This window comes from Gorilla gorilla, chromosome 17 (assembly GCF_029281585.2).
Source record: "Gorilla gorilla gorilla isolate KB3781 chromosome 17, NHGRI_mGorGor1-v2.1_pri, whole genome shotgun sequence".
Taxonomy (NCBI): Eukaryota; Metazoa; Chordata; class Mammalia; order Primates; family Hominidae; genus Gorilla; species Gorilla gorilla.
The window spans coordinates 79,933,119-79,946,302 of NC_073241.2; the positions used below are offsets into that span (position 1 = coordinate 79,933,119).

Consider the following 13,184-nt stretch of genomic DNA (forward strand, 5'->3'; position numbering starts at 1 on the left):
CCAATGGGAATGTAATTGTGTCACGCATTACACGGGCCTTATGGTCAGGACAGCTCTTAGTAGGTGTCCTGGGGCATTTAATTCACTCAGGCAGCAGAGCCTAATGGTTGAGGGCATGGCATCTGAGGGTGGAAGGCTGGGGTTGGGGGCCCAGCTCTGCCACTTTCCAGATGGGTGTGTTTGGGCAAGTTCCTTAACCAGTGCATACCTCAGTTTTCCCATGTGTAAGGTGGAGGTAATAATGGCATGTTCCTAGGTTAGATGAAGTACATTGTTTCCTGTTATTACTGTCTAGTTTGGAAGGTAAATGGGATCTATGTGATTATTTCAGCAATCTTTTGTGTGGTATTTTTACTTTTCACACTGACTTCATAGCTGTTGCTTTTAACTCTTACAAAAACCCTGTGGGATAAAAATGGAAGGCATCAATTCCAGCTAACAGGCGAGGAAACTGAGGCTCAACATCACAGCATCTGTAAGTGGCAGAGGTCAGACTTGAGCTCAGAGTTGGTGTTTTTTGTTTGTTTGTTTGTTTTTAAGCCAGAGGTTCTCAGCTGTACTCCCTGCTAGAGTCACCTCCCCTTAGAGATTCCCCTTCCCCTCTCCAGCCAAGGCTGTCCCTGAAGCTCTTCCTCCATGGGCCTTTGCCTTCTCCCATCGTTTTCCAGCAACTCACATAGGCATCTTTACTTTTTTTAGTGGAGCACTACAAGGGTCACTTACCCTTGGCTGTTTTCTGGTGGTCAGAGTGACTTCGTCCTACTCTGTCCCTGGGTCCTCTGTGCCCTGGAAGCACACCTGGAGCTGGCCATCCCGAGTGAGGGATCCCACTGGGAGCACGGAATGGAGCAGAGTGGCACCAAGCCTGGACCCCCTGAGCATAGACAAAGTGGAACTGCAGAGGGACGGGGGCTGCAAAGACTTTTAGCAGGGCCTGCAATGATCTCTGTCCCCAGGGCTCCAGCGAACCCAACCAGGAAGCTTCTGTGTCCTCACAGGACAGATAATGATGACCCCCCCTTGCTCAAGCTTTCTCAGAGGGGAGCACAATAGGTCCTCCCCATCTGGCCCCACTTCTTTCCTCAACTTGATTTTTCTACCTGTGGCCTCCCATGGCCCAGCAGAATCTATCTCTCTAGCCGTCTCTCTATTCCTCCAGCAACAGACTTCTCGAGGTCATGGTATGGACCCTTGCCCACCTCCTGGATAGCCTCTACTCACTCTTCAATTTAAATGTCACTTCTTCAGGGAGCCTGCTGTTTCTCCCCAAAGTAATGGTCTCCTTGCTACCTCCGTCCTGTACTTTTCCATCATATACTTATCACAGTTGTGATCATCTGCAGTCACAATTTTTTGCCATTATTTGCATCACATCTGCCCCTCCACCCCCAGACTGTAAGTTCCATGGGGCCCAGGACTGGATCCTCATTGCCTGGTACATAGTGATGCTCTATAAATATTACATGAAAGTATTAAATATTCAATAATGCTACATGCAAGTGCTTTGGACAGTGAAAGTTGCTTTGCAAATGTGTTTTCATCTTGATTTTATTGCTATCTGTGGGGTTACCAAACAATAAAAGAACTGTCTGTGGCAGCTGAGGCTTCCAGAAGAATCAGGCAAAATGATTCGTAAGGAGACTTTATTGAAAATGGTCTGTAAGCTACACAATGTCTTGTGGTGTGGCTGCTCCTGAGGGAGGGAAGTTGAGAAGCGAGCCTGAGGATATAACTTGTACTCAGTTTTGGTAAACAACCCAGATTCAGCATCTTGAGTTTGTCAGTGTGATGATCTGAAAGCCTGGAGAAGAAAAAGAAATGAACACCTGAGGGAGGGGCGTGCAGTTGCTGTCCAGGTTTTCTTCTAAGCCGGTCTTCCTACTGTGTCACTTGAAGCCTTGCCTGTGTATGATGCCTGAGAGAGCGCGTGCTGTTACCAGAATTTTACCGTCGGCTCAATCCCTTCTCCACTCCCAGCTTCTTTCGATGCCACTGAACTCTCACACCCCTATTTAGTTTATTCCTTTTTCCACACCTCGTTCAGCTCCTTCCTGACCTCCCCATCTTCTGTCCTTTGCCACAGTTCCTGCCTGCTGTGCCATTGTAGTCTGTGAGCCCAGCCTGGTCTTCAGTGCTCAACCATTCATTCCACATGTTCCTCTTAAGCCTCTGCTGTCATTCTAGAGAGCTAACCCATGGTTCCCCCAGCAAATCCCACCCTTCAGGGAAGGGCACCTTTATGACTCACTTCCCCCAAGCACCTCTTCCAAACACTTGCCACTCTCAAGTCCCTAGGCCCATTCCCACCCCTGCATCATCTTTTATTCATCAACTTTTTATTGAGCATATACTTACTACATGCCAGAAACCATACATGGTTGGAGGTATAAGGGTAAATCTAGACACCATGCTTTTGCTCTTGGGACTCCCAGTATGATGGGAAGAAAGACCCGGAGAGAGACAGAGAGAGAGAGTCCCATGAGATAAGCACTGTGGGTGTGTGTGTTGTGCTCTGTGAACTGGAAGGATGTTAGCTCTGAAGGTGTCAGGGTAACATTTCAGCACAGCATGAGCAGGGTTGCTCCAGGCAAACAGAGAGGACAGTGTCACAAGCAGGTGGACCTGCGTGTGTGGAGAATGTGGTGAATCAGGGAAGATCACCCCATTCTGTGTGGCTGTGGTGTGGGGGGCAGCCTCTGGAGAGTGGGGAAGACGGGTGCAGGCATGACCGTGGGGGCTGTGTGAGGAGCTTGTGTGTGAGGAACCTGTGGGGCAGTGGAGAGCTATTCAAAAAAACTTTTTAACAGAATGAAATGAATAGATATGTTTTAGGAATAATTGAGGAAAGGAAGACTGATTGCAGGGGATGCAGGAGGGCGGCAGAGAGAGCATTGCAGGGTTTATTCTGAGCATATTCATTGAGGGATTCCACAGATCCTACAGTGCACTCTGCTGCAGGAAAGCAAAAGTGAATGGTTCTCACACCCAGCTGCTGCAGGGGACAAAAGCTAGAGGTGGCATGATGTAGCATCTAGGTATTTAGAGATGTCCAGGACCTACCCTAAAGCAGTGTGGATGAAAGGGGACAGGCTGCAGCATCACCACGATAAGGCTTTACCTCCCTGCTTTACTGTAGCCTCACCCCTGCCCTCGCTATGCTTGCCCTGGGAGGTGGCCTCATGGGGGCAGGTCAGCAAGACTGTCCCAGGCCTTACTCCCAGCCACCTTTGCTGACAACTCGAAGGTAGAGAGAACCTTAGGTCCTTGGAGCCTGGATGAGGGTAGACTTGAAGCTGGGACTCTATGCCTCTCTGCAATTATGTCAAAGAAAAGACAAAATGATCCACAGGGTGAAAAGAGATCACTCTCAAAGGCGATTTGTTTTGCTTTTTGTTTTATGTGAGAGAAACACTTGCCTTATAAAACTAAACCTAGGGATGGGGGTAGGCCCTGGGTGCCAATCTTCCATCCCAACCCCAGTGATCTGATCCCCTAGGGGCCCTCGGCTCAGTCCCGTGTGAGACCCACTTGAGTTGCTCTTCAGGCTTTCTGAGGCTAGGCCCCTTGAGGTGTCCTCAGACTCTGTCTACCCACTCCCACACTTGGGATCCTAATTTGCAATTCAGGCAGTTGAAACTGATTCAGAACGAAAAACAATTGACATCACTCCTTGAAAAAAGAAAATGATTTTGTCATTGGCAATATAAAAAGGCCTAGTTCTAAAAGCAATCTGCCTTCCACCCAGAAGGTTTGCACTGGACAGGTGAGGGTTCTGTCCCCTCCTGCCATGCTCAGTGACAACATCCTCACTTGGTTTCCTCCAGGTGGGAAGTGACCAACACAGGAGAGGCAGCTCCTCCCGCCTATGCTGACCTGGTCCAGCCCCACCTCTCCCTGTCCAGCCTTTACCTCTTCATGTGTGTTCCGTTAGGAAGCTCTGTGCATGATGCGTATAAGTTGACCACCTTAAGTACTTTTCTGAGCCCCAAGTTGCTCTGGCCCATGCATTGGGTTAAAGGCAATATCTATCAAGTACTCTTCCTCCCAAAGGGTAGCTTGGAAGTAGGACTCTATATAAGCCTGCGGGGTGGCTGAGATCTTCCCCAGGCAGCCCCTGCCCAAACCCATTGACTTCCTCTTGTTCCCAGCACATAAGGACCCCGGGTCATAGCAAGAAGACAGAGCCTGGTTTCTGCTGGTTCTTGAGAACTCAGGAAACCCTGAGGTTCATTTATCTGGAGTGTGTAGAGGCAAAGGAATGCTTTAGTGCGTCACCATCCAGCCCGCTGCAGGCCAAATATCCAAGTGTGTTGGCTGGGGCCCCAGCCCTGATCTGGGTTCCCAGTGAAATAACTACACTGTGCAGGTTAAATCCAGTTCCTGTCCCAGACTCCCAGTGCCTGGGAGAACTGTAGAGATCTTGGCTACTAGCAGGATTGCATTTGTCAAGCTAATGTGCTGCTGCTGTTGTCAAGGTTGCAGTATTTTCTGCACTGAGGACTATATCAAGTGTATGTCCAAGGCTCCCAGGCAGTGAGAATAGTCCGTCTCTGTGTCCTGAGTGCTAATGACGGCAAAGCAACTCAAAAAGAAGGCAGGCAGCTGCCTCTGGGGCTGGAGGTAAGGTCTTATCTCTTGACATCCTTCTGCCCATTGCCCCCTTTCCACTACCCCCTCCCTTTCTCTCTCCTCTTTTCCTCTCCCTAGCTCCTCCTGCTTGTCCCTGCTCCCCTAGCCTGGGCCTGCACCCTGGCTCATATCATCAGGATCCTGAGTGTTTTGTTTCCCACCGATGCATGTGGGCATGAGACCGTCCACTTTCCTGTGATTTATTCACTGTCTTGGTTACACCTGAACAGAGGCATCTTTTGTGGCTGGCCTTAAGGGGGCTTGGCTCTCCAATCTCACACTAGAATGAATTGATGTTTTCCTCACCCAGCAAACACTGGCTGGGCCCCAGTGGAGGCCAAGTGCTGTACTAGGCACCAGCCGTGCACTTCCTCACCAGGACAGGGCTAATTCTCAGTCCCCTCCTGCCATCGCTCCCTGAGGGCAGCCTGGCTCCAGCTCTGTTCTAGTGAAGGGAGAGGATTCTGATTTGGAATGCTGGTAGCCGCTGCCACATGGTCGATATGTGACTCTTTCTTTCCTGATAGAAAGTTATTACTTAATTATTTGAGGAGGAGGAGCTGTTCTTTGCAGTTGGCCAATCCTGGCCATGCACGGGCCTTTGCTGGCTGGATCAGGTTCCCCTTCCTCACCTGATGGAGGATGCCCTGTAAGGTTAGCCTGAGGCCCAAGAAATGCCAAAATGGGTTGGGTCTGCTCCAAAAACAGAAGTGACCTTGGAAGAGTCCTTTCCTCTTTCTGGGTTTCAGTTGCCTGGGTTCCTGCTGTAATTAGTATGAACTGACTAATGCCTGAAGGCTGGATGGTCACCTTTTTCAGCATGAAATCAAACCAGCAAGGAACGCAGGTGCTGCTGGGGAAACTGGGGTTCCCGTTGAGGCTCTTGTTCTTTGTCTCATCTGAGAGATTACAGTGGGTTCCCCCCTGTTGTCTCCCTGGATCCATGAGCTCCATTGCTTTCTTATCCACTCCCCACCCAGGCGGTGGATCCTCATGCCTTGTCATCTCCCTCCAGGGAGCTCTTCACCTGGAGGCTGACCAGTTCTCTCCCTCTCTCACCATGTGTACTGTGATCCAGTGGCCTCCCATGGGCCCTGACCATCAAGACTAAGAGGGTTGAGGGTGTGTGGAATGCGCTATGGGCCTGCAGGGCATTCATTGTTCCTAGGAGATCAATGCGCTTCCTGGTATTTCTCCTGCTAGAGCAAGGAGCAAAGTGCAAAAGCAAGTGTACAACCACGTTTCCTCTCCAGCACTCATTTGTCCCTACAATGTGATCTCTGTGGCATGTGGGTCTGACTCTCAGGGTTTCATAATCTTTCCATGAAGGAGTCGCTCACAGAAGAGGGCAGCAGACACATGGTGGCAGTCAGGAAGTTAGAACCGAGGGAATGGTGTCACCATAATGGACTTGGTTAGCCAGCTGGCAATTCATTGTAGATTCATTCCTTGATACCCCACACCCCAGGCTGGATGTCTTTGTGTGTCCTGGAAGAGAAGATAGAAATAATTTAGCCTGATGCTCCCCCCAGTCTCCATTCCCAACTCTCAGAGAAAAGAAACTCAAAACACATGTGCAGTGGTTTCACCTCTTCCCGTGTGAAGGCCACCCTACTATTGGAGGCATGTTGACACTTGCCCAAGGCAGGAGAAGGGGTCATACTTCCAGCCCCTACAGCCCACTTAATTCGCGATGGGTGCTGTTCACTTTGGTATAATTGGGTTGTGGTCATGACTGTACTTATTTTTGGAAGCACACCTGTATTGCCAGCCTGATTGTTCTTCTCTCATGAGTAAGTAGGCAGTGTCGTTATTCCCACCTTACAGAGATGAGACTTCTTGCTGGAGTGCTCACAGGCAGCGGAAGGACCAGAATCCAGGCCTCCTGGCTCCCTGGCTTTCCTGGACTCTGACAGCCCCCCGTATGGTCCAGTGATTGTTGACCTGACCTGTCAAAATAGATTTCTGTCACCAGAAAACAGGGAGATGCAATCGCTGGGAGAGGGGTCACTTTTTTCTGCTTTAGGAATGATTTCTTGTTGCCTCTGAGCAAAACCCCTGCAAATGATTAGCCTCCCCGGGAATAGTAGGAGGTAGCCATGCATATGTGTCAGCTGGATAAAGAGCTGATGCACCTGGGTAAGAGGCAGGCTAGGCTGGGTGGAAGGAAGTCAAGAACTCTATGAAATTTAAAGGGACTGAATCTAGGATTTAAATCAGATAAGACTTGTGAAATTCTCATGTCTGGTTGGTATCCCTTGGGGGGTAGAAAGAAGTCAGTATTAGAAATTTGAATTTGTAAACTATGGTCTGGAGTGTGGAGCTTCTGAGAATGCATTTGCACTGCTCAGATATTAATATTGATGCAGTAGGTTAGGAATTGGGTGCTGAGAATAGAGCGATGCACATGATGAGTTCCTGCCCTCACTGCACTTCCAGTCAAACATCAAACACAGCAGTTAAAACTGAAACAGAGAGAAAAGTGACATAAAAGGGCTAAGAGGGGGACACAGCCTGAACAGATAAGCTAGTCTGGGAAGGGAAAGGAGACATCAGGGAAGGCTTCCTGGAGGAAGGGACATTTAAACTTAGACCTAAAGGATGAATAAGAATTAGTGGCTGGGTATGGATTACACCTGTAATCCCAGTACCTTGGGAGGTTGAGGCAGGAAGATTGCTTGAGCCCAGGAGTTAGAGACCAGCCTGGGTAACATGATGAAACCTATGTCTACAGAAGTTTTAAAAAAGAAAAACCTAGCTGGACACAGTGGCATGCACCTGTAGTCCTGGCTACTCAGGAGGCTAAGGCAGGAGGATCTCTTAAGCCCACGAGTTTGAGGCTTCACTGAGCTATGATCGAGCCACTGCACATCAGCCTGGGTGACAGAGCAAGACCCTAGTCTCAAAAAATAAAAAAAAAAGAACCAGGCGAAGAGAAGGTGGGCAGTTTCCCTAACAAAAGGAACAGGTTTTCCTGACAAAAGGAACAGCAAGTGTGAAGGCCCAGAGGTAAGGGAAATGTGACATTATCTATGAGCTGAAAGATACCTTTTATGGCTGGTGAGTAGAGTTCAGCGAGACTGGAGATCAGAGGCTAGAGACAGTGAGAAAGGATGTCAGTTCCCAAGATGAGTTAAGGAAGCAAGGTAAATCCTTCTCCAAGAAACTGGGAAAATTAGAAAAACAGAAGCAAGCACTCAAGGATGCTCAAGAGTGCTCTGTAACAGGAAGCCCCATGGGAGATGACAGAGTTCGCTGGTGTTGGAACCATGCCTGGTTTAGAACCCAGGCTCGATGGGTGTGATCTTGAGGAAGTCATTTCAACTCTCTGCAAAATAGAAGGAAGTGGAGGAGAATGGGCACCTGCAGGGCACCTACTGTGCACCACACACTGCGCTGAGTTGATTAATCTACTGAGAATAGTTCCACCTACCTCACAGTGTAACTAATGAAACTTCAACTTAAACGTTGTTGAATGTGTATGACTATGCCCAGCACCTAGGAGGCCCTCAATAAAGGCTAGCACAGTTGGACTGTGTGCCTGGGGAACAAGGGAGGGCTTGGTGCCAGAGACAAGGAAAGATCCCGTTAGCAATGGGAGCGTGAGGTCAGAGTCAAGGCCACCGATGCACATGGGCTCCGCCTGAGTGCCACCTCCAGGTGCTTGGCAGAGGCTTTCAGGAGTACTGTTTTAGAAGGACTTTGATTCTCCTGGCTCATCAGGAGAGAGTCATGACTGATTATCAATGTCTGCCATAGGCACAAAATGGAGTGAAGTAGTATATACGGCACACATCTGCCATTGCTGGTCGAAAGCAAGATAATACGGACTCCTGTGGCTACAAGCCAAGGATCTTTGAGCATCCCTGCCATGGGCTAACCCTGCAGGTGGAAAGTAAGTGGTCCCATTTATGGGTCCCAAAATTTGGCAGGAAAACTCAGGTCTGAACACTGAGCTGCCAGAGGACTTTCTGCATTCCCATGATGGCTTATTAAATGTGGGCTCACAGTTATCTCCCAATTCAGGGAAGGCACAGTGGCCTGCAGGCACCGTTCAATAAGTACTGAAGCCAGTGTGGGAGAATTAAAGATGCAGGCTCTGCCTCTCCTCTGAGAAGCTCAGACCTGGCTGGGTTCACTTCCCTTCAGAACACAGCCCAAACAAAGCAAGCCCCAAATAGGGCCTCACCTTATTTAGCCACTGAAGTCATAATCACACTGATTTAGATTTTGAAAGAGGCCACCATCTTCTGCTATCTCAGATCTCCTTCCTTTAAAAAGAGAAGTTTCCCCTTGAATCTACAAGGGTCAGAGGTTGCAGGAGTCATTTAAAATCAGAAGGATTTACACACCTGCTATACATGCCCCCTGGCACACTTGTGGACCAGAAGCTGGACTCAGCCTTCAGCCTGGGCAGGGGCCTTTGTGCAGCTGGTGCAATGCCCACGGCCACCGGCTCCCAGACTTCCCACGCAGGGACCCAGATGCTCCCCTTCCCCAGCTTTGCTGATGTGGTGCTGGAGTTCCGACAAGGCAGCCGGAATTTCTCTCCGTGCTATTTTAGTATCGCTGAGAGGCATGGGAAGGCTTTGTTCTCCCTGGCTGGTTACGTAATTTTCAAAAGGAAAACAGAGCAAAGCCCGAACGCCCCTGGAGTTTGCTCTTTGGGGAGGAGGGAACTCCCCACCCAGCATCTGATGTTCCTTCTGCAAACTTCTCTTCCCTCCCTCAATTCTTTCCTCTAACCACCCCACCTCAGGGAGGTGAAGATAACAGGGTCCCCTCCTGTTTCTTTCTCAGCAGTGTCCCCACAGGCGTGTTCTTTAGAAAACCGTATTGAGGGAAACACAACCCAGGGTGGGTGGCATCACTGCCTCCCAGGGACCTTAAGGTGTTTGCAGTCACCACAGGCTCACACGTCCCAGGGGGAGAAGGCTCACCTGAGGCCCATCATGGGCAGCAGAGCCTGTCAGTGGTTCCTCTGCTTGAGATGTATTTATTTTAGACTAAGCTGGGCTTTTGGCTCGGGTCGGTTGGTGTCCTGCTGGCTGGTGTTTGTGAAGGGTCATCCCAGGTCCTGGGCTGGGAGTGGTGCTGGGCATGAGAGAGGAACAGGCATAGGGACTGTAGCCCAAGGTTGGCATCATGGGCGGCACCATTAGGAGCAGCCATCTGCCCATATATCAGGGTTTCTGCAAAGGAAAATGAGTTCCTGAGCATGCACAGGTCACTCCACACGAACCACTGCAGCCTGCACTCCTCTGGGGTGGAGGGAGCAGCGCTTAATTTCAAAAGCCGGAAAGCCAGGGAGAGTTGTTCCTCCTAATTCCTGGGGGTCCCCCTGCCGCTGCTGAGAGTAAGACCCGGCTGAGTCTCAATGGTAAAGATCAGCAATTACACAGCAGTTCTTAACTCGGTGAGGAAACACCTCTGGTCATTATGCTTTTGGGGGCCTGTGTGGCCTCCTCCCTTGAACCCCTGCTTTTATCCCCTACTCACTCTGGAAGGATTTAAAAAACTTTCTTTTCTGGGCCTCAGGGATGCTTTTTAAATTTATCTTTCCATGTGGGTTGTACTGTATCATAACCAAAATCTTACTGCAAACATGGAGCCATTCCTGTGTCCACTGATATTTATTTATTGAATCCCTCTCTATATGCCAGACACTGCCCTGGACCCTGGGTTACATCAGTGAAAACAGACAGGTAAGATTCCCCTCCTCCCCAGAATTCTATCTGACTCTGGAATCTAATGAGATCCATGCCAGGTGAGACCCAGGACCCCAGACTCAAGGAGGGCTTTTCAAGGCCTCTTCTCTATTTTAGAAAGTCAAGAACTGCAGATCTCCAAGTCCTTCCTCTCCATTAGTTAGCTATCACTGTATAACAAATGTCCCAACATTTATTGGCTTAAAAACAACATTTATTACCACGCAGCTCCTGAGAGTCAAGAATCTGGGCACGGTTTAGTTGGTGCCTCTGACTCGAGGTGTCCTGAGATGTCCATCAAGCTGTTGGCGGGGCTGTAGTCCACTCAGGGCTCAACTCAGGGAAGGGTTGCTTCCAAGCTCACTCACACGGTGGCCAGCAGGTCCATTTCTGAGAACGCACAGGGATCCCCCCATAGGGCTGCCTCAAGAAGGAGCAGCAGCTTCCCCAAAAGCGAACAGGAGAGTGTGATTACCTCAGATGGAAGCTACAGGCTCTTTATAACATGATCTCAGAAGTGGCATCCCATTCCTTTTGCCAAATTCTATTCTTTAGAAATGAGTCAGTGAGTCCAGCACCCACTTAAGGGGAGGGGATGACACAGGGCCTGAAAACCAGGATCACTGGGGCATCTGGAAAGCTGCCTTCCACATCCTCCAGGAGCCTCTCTGACTGATGGGACTCACCCCGCTTCCTGCTACGCTTATAGTAGGGATCACACAGTTGACCCCTGAATGTTCCTGCATTGTTTCCATAATTATTGTTGTAGTTCCACTCCCCCAATATGAATATAAGCTTCTTGAGGTCAGAAGCCATGTGTTCTACCTCTTCTCACTTTCCATTTAGACCATGTGCTGAGCAAGTTACTATCAGATGATCTCAGCCTCACGTGAAAAAAAATGTAAAAGTCCAAAGCAAAAATGTCTTAAACAGCAGTAGGGCTTAACAGTCTCTCTTGGCAAGAAAGCTGGAGGTGGGTAGTTGCAGGCGTGGCTCAGCTCCTCAGCAATGCCAGCAAGGTCCCACGCTCCTCTGCCACCTCCCCACGTGGCCTCAAGACAGCTGCTGCAACACCAACACCACTTCCTCTACAACCGCATCCACAAACAGGAAGTAGGATTTCTTCTTGCTTGGGAAGGAAACCTTTTCCCTTAGGACTTCCCAGCAGACTTTCCCTTAGGCTTGTTGACCAGAACAGGATCATATGACCACCCCTAAAGCAATCACTGCCAAGAGGGAATTGTATTACCACAGTTGGTTTAGATTCATGGTCCTCAACAGGGATGGGTTTGGGAGATGACATCGCCTCCTGGGACTCCGGGAAATGTGAGTCTGGCCCAGGGACCAGGGAGCGCTATTGGCATTTAGTGGGTTGGGATCAGAGTTGTTAAACTTCCAGCAATAGTATATGGTACAATCCCGTAAAACAGAGAGAACTGCAGAAGCTGAGGCCGGAGTCATTGTGTAATCACCTGAGTGAGCTTGGAAGCAGATCTTCCTCCCTATTTGAGCCTTGAGATGACTGCAGCCCTGGCCAACAGCTTGACCTTGAGTCCGAGGCACCCAGCTCAAATGCCAACACCAACCCTGTTGAAAACTGCTGATTGAGACCAGTGATTTTCAACCAGAGGTGATTTTGTGCCTCCCCGACAGGTGACAGTTGTCAGTGTTTGGAGACACTTTCAGATGTCACAGCTTGGGGGTGTGACTAGCATCTAGGAGGCCGGGGCAAGGGATGCTGCTGAACATTCAGCTGTGCACAGGATAGTCCCACTGCTAAGGATCACTTGGCTCAAGATGTTGACAGTGCTGAGGCTGAGAAACCCTGGTTTAGACCCACTGGGAGTCATTCCTGGGTAGGCTCAGCTGCCTGATGGCCGAACCAGACCTGGTTTGTTCGTAAGGAGGAAGCAGGAACGTTTCCTGGGTAGGTGGCCACAGTCAGTGTCAGCTACAGGCCGTGCTAGTCAGGATGCCTGCAAGTCAGCCAGCTCGTCCCAAGGATGCCCAGTCCCTGTGCCACAGGCTCCAGCATGGCTGAGGTTCACAGTTAAAGGTCAAGAACATGATGGAAGGTGGGGGTGTGGTTGTTTAAAATCAAGGGTTTTTTACTCCACTTTTAATATTATTTCAACATTCTATTTCTCGGTTTCTCTTTCCATAGAATGGGCTTACTGTGGCCTCCATACTGGGTTGAACAAAGGCTGAAAAGGTGGCTGCCTCTTGCTTTAATTTGAGACATACCACAAGGTGTGCCTACCCCACATTTTTCCTTCACTGGGCCTGAAAACTCATACTGAGCCTAGATGGTTTGTGGTAAGAGTCACTCGCTGGGGCTGAGATCATACTATGGCGATTCGAACGTGAGTGTTGGACTTGGACCAACCTGAGTTGACATCCCAGATTCTTCACCTGCCAGAGGGTGACTCTGGGAAAATCACTTCCCTCTTGGAGCTCCATGGAGGATGATATCAACCTCACAGGGATGTTGTAAGACCCAACTGAAATAATCAGGTGAAGCCGTTGGCCTCTGGTAAACCCTCAGGACATGCAGTTCCACCATCTTCATCATGTCCTCTTTGCCATCTCTCCAGCAGGCTTCTGTTAAAATGCAAGTGGGGTTGCGGAGCGAGGCACATCAGCCATACCACAGAATTGCAGAACTAGAAGGGACCTTTAGGCCAGATTAGGTAGCTTTTGGAGAGCTGGGCCCTGAGGGCATCAAATTTGCATATGAGCTGAACCAAGCCTCACCTCCTAGGTAGCTCCCTAGGAGGCCAGGCCTGGGATAGTGTCGCCATGAGGGGCAACAGGAAGACTGAGTCCAAGAGGAAGGAGACAGTGCAG

At 49.7% G+C, this 13,184-nt stretch overlaps 1 protein-coding gene across 6 annotated transcripts in view; it reads left to right on the forward strand.

Annotated features, from left to right (window-relative positions):
• The window catches only part of MAPK4 (mitogen-activated protein kinase 4), a 169,556-nt gene that overhangs the window by 83,653 nt on the left and 72,719 nt on the right, over positions 1-13,184 (forward strand). The gene's annotated exons all lie outside the window — the stretch shown is intronic.